We start from the raw sequence: 7,149 nt of genomic DNA, 5'->3' as shown, positions 1-7,149 counted from the left end.
GATATTTACATATCACATTACACTGGCATGTTTCCCTAAAGATCATTTCTGCTTGTCACTACTTTGGAATTATAGTCTTTTATTAACATGACACTGTATCTTGTTATGAAATGCATTAATATAGAAGTACATAAATTTCCATATTACAAAAATTTTAATAACTACATGTTAACAGATGGGTTCCCTTTACCATCCCATGTATTGTTTTGCATTTTTGTGTTTTTAAAAACATTATTCTGAAAAGAGGTCAATAAGCTTCACCATAATGCCAAAAAGGTCCATTGCAAAACAAAAGGTTAGAGCTCCTGTTAGGAGAGGGAGGATGGAGAGGAGGGGGAAGGGAAAAGGAAAGGAATAAGGGGAAGAGAGAGATGGAGAGGAAGGGGGGTGGAGGAGAGCAGTGACAATCGAGAGGAAGATGGGACCACTGGTTCTTGTGGTCTTTGCCCTATCTCACTTAGTACTGGCAAAGGAATATCCATGGAATGGATCTGAACCTTTGGAACGTGTAAACAGATAATAGGAAAATTCCTCACCTCCGAACCTCACATGAAAGCTTTCCAAGGAGCTGCTCTACATGGAGAAGCTCACTTGACATTTCTACGTTGAGTGCGTTTCTGACACAGGTGATGGTAACTGGCAATCTGAAATATTTATTTCAGCTCTCAAATTCTATGCCCAAGGAGGGAATCCTAATCTACTAATCTGTTTTTATGGATCATATATTTATCCACTCTCTGCACTGGGTGCTCTGCCCTGAGGATTGTTTTGATTTGTTCTTTCCTCTTTCTTCCCTCCTCCTCCCTCAATTCTTCCCTCTCTCCCTCCCTAGGTCTTTCCTCTCCCCTCCTCCTCTTATTTCCAGTTGGAGCACTGTCTCTTCCTGTTTCTCTCTCTGTCTCCCTTCTCCTCTGCCTTTCTCTTTCTCTTTTTCCCTCCATCCCTCTGCGTCCCTTCCTTCCTTCCTTTCTTTCTTTCTTTCCTTTTTTCCTGAATATTATAGTCAAATGATTCTCAACATAATCTGAGCGAATACACTTCTCTGGAGCAAGATGTTTACAAATTGATATTTTAAAACTTTATACTTCATAAATTTTCTGCTTTATAATTTTCTCAAGAATCTCTTTTTATCTGAAGGATATTGTCATAAATAGGTGTGGTTATTAAAAGCAGGGCCTCCAAATGCGGAGTATTTTTCCTGAAAACCGTTTCTAGAACAAATATGTTATATGAACACTAAAATACATTCACACACATGGTTAAAGGCTTCAAGTGTTTATATAGATTCTTTATGTATTTTCTGAGTATGGTGCTTGTAATGAAATCTAAGATATTTGTTCTAATTATATACATTTAAAAGAAATATGCTAGAAATCATATTTATCTCTCTAGGTAACTATCTGCAATTTGAATCATTATCAGCGTAATTATTTTCGTTGTGCATATGATTTACTGACCTGCCACTACTAAATTCTTAAATCACGTGTCAGCAAGGCATTTCCATTGCTTATGATAAAAAATAAAATAACTATAATAGAAATGTTACCATAAAATTATTAAAGTATTTATTGTATTTATGATCTCCCTTTAAAAAAAATCTCCAGTCTCCTAATTTTCAAACACAGGCTTTAACAACATAGAGAACTTTCTACCTTTATGTTGAAATGTTAGATATTTTTAAATAAAATTTTGTAAATTTTTTCCTATCTCATTGTGAAGTTTGAAACATGTCCACATGTTTTGCCATGTGTTAATAAGAAGTATTTGATTTCTGCTTGATTTTCTATATTGTCATTTTGTGAATAATTTCATCCCTCTTAATCAAAATATTTAATACAGTCATTTCATTTCATGGGGATTTTTTTCAAAAGGATAGTTATTTTGTGAACATATTCAATTTGAAATCATACACATTTGTATGAATGTGTGTTCTGAGTGTGAGTCAGCAAGATGTGTGGTGTCAATAAGTAGTATCCATTATATCCTCCATCATCAAAATATGATGCTCACCAACAGCTAAAGCTTCTTCCTGTATGTCTTTTTCTCTTGCTGGAAACTATTACTTGTTTCCAGTCCTTCCTTCTCTCTCTCTGGTATTTACCATCTACTGTATTTGTCTTATGTGGTTATTTTCCCTGAGTGGTGAATGAGCATAGTACTTTCTTTGTGACTCTTTCTTCTCTACCAGAAAATAATTTCAAATGCAGATTGATCACCCTGTGAATGCAGACTTTCTTGAATTACACTCAATGGATATTTTTTGGACATCTTTTAGGTCCCAGGTCCTATATTTGACACATTGTTTTTTAAAAAATTAAAAATGTAATATTAACTTATCCTCTATCGATGCAAATAATCCATAATCAATCCATAAATCAAAATTGGTGTGAGTTTATTATAAGCCAGATTTGAAGACTAGCCCAGGGCCTTCCTTCCCTAAGGAAGGAAGGGCACCTAAGAAATGGGATGTACAGAGTGGATATATATCGTATTGGAACAAAGAGCATAGATCACATACGATAGGAATGTCCCTTTTACAATAATCACTAGATTGCTTTGCTGGCACAGCAATTCAGTGAACACAGCACGTCAGTGGTCACAAGGTGAGTGGTCACAAGGTGAGCACAACAGGTCAGTAATTAATCCTTAGTTTAGGGAGAGATGCTTATCCTTGAAGAAATGCCGATGTGGGAGAAGTTACATCCTATCTTTAAGGATATTGTTCTTGTCCATAGGACATAGTAAATATTTAAAGCAGATATACAATGCATGATCAACAGGCCATGTCAGGCCCTTTTGGAAAAACAAGGTCAGGCCGAATTAGTTTTAACTCGAATGGCTTCCTCATATACTCCAATATATCCTATTGCTTGTCATTTATTTATCACCTCTAAAAGCTTACATTTATGGTGTGTGTATTTGAAGGGAGAGCAAACACATAAAGAGAAATATTACCTTAACTAAAAAGTATATTTACTGAGGAATGTACATGAAATCCAACTTAAGGATGATCCTCATTGTTATACTTGTGTACATGTTGATTTGCATCAAAGTCTGAATCCAGTGGTAATTATCTGTTTGAATTCTTTTAACATTACAACGTAAAACCATGTCATCAAGTCTTGTATTTAATGTTTGATTTTTTCATCAAAATTATAAAGGGAACTATTCTTTTCAAAAATAATCAAGAGATGCCTCAATTGTCTCAAGAACCTTTTCTATCCTTCCCTTTCACGCATCTACCTACCATTTTCTTCATTTTTTTTTTCTTTCTTTTATTGTGAATTTTAGCACTTCTCCAGGATCATTTTCATATACTTGATGACATTCTATTTTTCAGATGTATTTGCAATTTTACCTTGCAAGTGATTTACACTGTATATTTATTACAAATCCCACAACTGGCAAGAAATTGATTCACAAACAGATTGATGTTATAGGTAAGGAATAGAATCCAGATTTGAAAAATGGCTTTTTAGAGTGGACTAATTTAATAATTTGTCATTTAATGATAGTTGTTTGTCATGATTCATTTGGCTTCAGTACACAGCAGGAACTCAAGCAAAGAATCCTTGTATAATCAGGATCCCTGTAGCTAGAGAGAGAACAAGAAAGTGTTAGCGTGAGACAAGGGCAGGACAAGACATTCCAGACAGATGGAGCAAAATAAGAAAAGCCACAGAAAAATGATAGTATAACGTGTTTGTAAAGAAAATTATGTAAATGCTGTTACATTATGGCTATGTATGTGGTACAGAGATGTATGTATGAGGTGACAGAGATGTAAGCAGAGGCAAGTCATACTAAAAAGAATGTATTTTATCATAAAGAGAATGAAAAACCATTGAAAAGTTTGCAATTGGAAGTGACTTGGTCAGATTGTATTTAAGACAGTGGCTCTGCTAGCAGCAAGATGAATTGAGCTAATGGGGAAAAACTGGAGGAAAAGAGACAGCTTAGGAAGTCACAGCAATCATCAAGGAGGAATGGTATATTAGTCAGTGTTCCATGCACACAAACTTCACCATTGCAGGTGGTCACGACAAAGACAAAAGGATTAACGCAACAAAAGGATTCTTTGTATGTAACAAAGAAGCAAAACAAGCAGGACTTATTCATTGAATCTGTATTACTCAAAAGTTAAAAAAAATGGAAAAGTTAAAGGCAATTAATGAATTTTTGAATTGGGAGATTAAAAGATGATTAAGGGTAGAAGGTGAAAAACGAAGACTTACTGGAGTAGAAGGAACAGATTTGGGACAGGCATAGGTAGACTCTAAAATGCCAGTGGCAAGTACACATGAGGCTATACAGCAGGAAAATGGGCGTATGTGTCTGAAGCACGTTTATGAAAACTGTGCTGGGGACTTGTATGTTTGCTAGTCCTTTTTTGACAGGTGTTATCAGAAATGAAGTGAAGGAAAGAAAATACTAAAAGTGATTTTAAAAAGTGGGTTGAAGTGGATTTATGTACAAAACTTAATAAAAATAAAACTTTAGAGAAAGATAATGAGTTCTGTTTTATATAGGACATACAGATGGAGATAATCTGAAAATATAATGATGATCCAAAAATTTTGCCTGCAAAGTATGTCAATCAAAGATGGATCTAGAGATTAGTTAACATTTGAAATACAAGCAGTAGTTGAAGCAATGAGAATAAATAAATTTCTTAGAGAAATTGTATAGAAAAGAGGGAGAGTAGGATTTTAGAGAAAAAAAATGGAAGGAATGACAACTAAAGAGTGGTGCTAAATAAGGTTCTGATAAAAGATCTAGAAGGAAAGTGTAAAAAATAGGAATAGGACCAGTAAAATACATTTAGAGAGAATCCAAAGGAGTAAGGAATTCAATAAAGAGGCTGTGATGAACCACATAAAACACATTCTAGATTTTTTGTCAGAAAAAATAAGAAGGTATCTAATGGTGTAACAAATCATGAGATCAACGACTTCATTGTGACAATGTTATGTGAAAGATGAGGGAAGAGCTCAGATTGAAGTATGTTAAGAGGTGAGGGTAGATAATAAAATGGTGCCTTCTCTTTCATGGAAAGCTATAATAGAGTGCAGGATATGGGAGGGTTCATTGTTTTTCTTGGGAAAGGCCTGAGCGTCTTTCTAGATTGGCTTAAAGAGCAAAACAGCAATATCTCCAATGTGCTGAAAAAGATTTTAAATGGGATAGATGTGGACTGGACTAGGAAAAACAGTGGAGGAACTGGAAAAAGAGAGAGCCCTCTGAGAACGGTGTACCTGCATTTATGTGCAGAAGTGTATGTGTTTATACACATTTATTTTTAGCGCAAAATACTGAGGGTCAGCCCAGCGGTGTAGTGGTTAAGTTTGGCACACTCAGCTTTGGCAGCCCAAGTTCGCAGGTTCGGATCCCAGGCACACACTGATGCACTGCTTGTCAAGCCATGCTGTGGTGGCGTCCCATATAAAGTAGAGGAAGATGGGCACGGATGTTAGCCCAGGGCCAATCTTCCTTGGCAAAAAGAGGAGGATTGGCATAGGATGTTAGCTCAGGGCTGATCTTCATCACACACACAAAAAAGAGTGTATGGTATACACACAAAACATAACCTGGGACCATTAGGAATTCATATTTGTATATTCTCCTTCACATACAAATTTTAATAACATAGTAAAACATTTTGGGTCCTACAGGCTTACTCATTCTGTTTGCATGTGTAGTGATTTATATTTATATAGCCATTATATTGTACATAATCAAATCTGTGCTGTCCAATACTGTAGCCATTAGTCACATGTGGCTATTTAATTTTATGTTAATTAAAACTAAATATTGGGGGCCAGCCTGGTGGCATAGTGGTTAAGTTCATGCGCTCCACATTGGCAGCCGGGGGTTCACAGGTTCTGATCCCAGGCGTGGACCTATGCACTGCTAAAATAAGCCATGCTGTGACAGGCATCCCACATATAAAGTAGACGACGATGGGCATGGATGTTAGACCAGGGCCAATCTTACTCAGCAAGAAGAGGAGGATTGCCAATGGATGTTAACTCAGGACAAATCTTCCTCATCAAAAAAATCTAAATGTAAACTAAATAATATTTAAATCCACACTTCCATAAGCCACATGCCAAAGGTTCAGTAGCCACACGTGGCTAGTGGTTACGTGTAGCAGATACAGTTGATTTACAGATGGACTAAAAAAACTCTATATTTATTTCTGGGGATGCTTAGATGTCTGTTTGTCAACTCTTGCCTAAGATAAGATCTGTAAGGTTTATTACATGTTGTTTACAGACTGAAACTTGCTTGGCAACACCACCAGACACAGTTTTTTTTTTTTTACTGAGAGTTTTCAATTGGCCTAACCTATTTATCAGCCTGACCTGATTAAGTGCCAGAGGAGTATAAAAATCCTACCTGGAACCTATAATATGAGCCCACATGAAGCCAAGTTTCCTTACACAGACCATGGTGGTTCAATCCAGGGACAGAACATAGCTCATGTACAAATAAAACTCCTGGGGAGCTGGCACATGACATGTCTTTCAGAACTCTGAGGCTTCCTTGCATTCTGTTTCTCTTTCTGTAGGCACCATATGTTTTGTTTTTAAATAAAAATCTTATGCTCTGTAGGATTCTTTCAAATATCTCAACTTGAAAAATCTTTATATTACCATATTTGCCAGTGATTACAGAACATTTCTATCATCACAGAAAGTTCTAACAGACATTTAGATCCATTTTAATTTTTCAAATTTAGGAAAAACTTATAGACTGATGACAAAAAACAGAAAGTGTTTTAAAATATTGGCACAAAAATAGTAACAAATCTAGTGTTTGAGAGTATACGGGAGGAAGACATAACCTCTACCCACTCTGGGTCCTTCTGGCTGGAGTATGAATTAAATTGACATGAGACACAATAATAGGAGAAAATCAAACAAAGCTTTATAACTTGTATACATGGGAGAGACCTAGGAAAAACTGGATAACTCCCCAAAATGGTGGAGGCTCACATCTTATATACCATCTTCATCTACAGACAAAGGAGGATGTTGGGAGTCGGGGGAGTCAGTTATGGGAGATTACCAGAAAAGCGTAGTAAACCAGAGTAAGGTTATTATGCAGATTTGAGTGCTCACCTTCCATATTGATAAGAGTTTCTAG

This window comes from Ceratotherium simum, chromosome 10 (genome assembly GCF_057802395.1).
Source record: "Ceratotherium simum simum isolate JZ-2026a chromosome 10, ASM5780239v1, whole genome shotgun sequence".
Taxonomy (NCBI): Eukaryota; Metazoa; Chordata; class Mammalia; order Perissodactyla; family Rhinocerotidae; genus Ceratotherium; species Ceratotherium simum.
The sequence above is the reverse complement of the archived record's forward strand: the minus strand, read 5'-3'. Positions refer to the sequence as shown.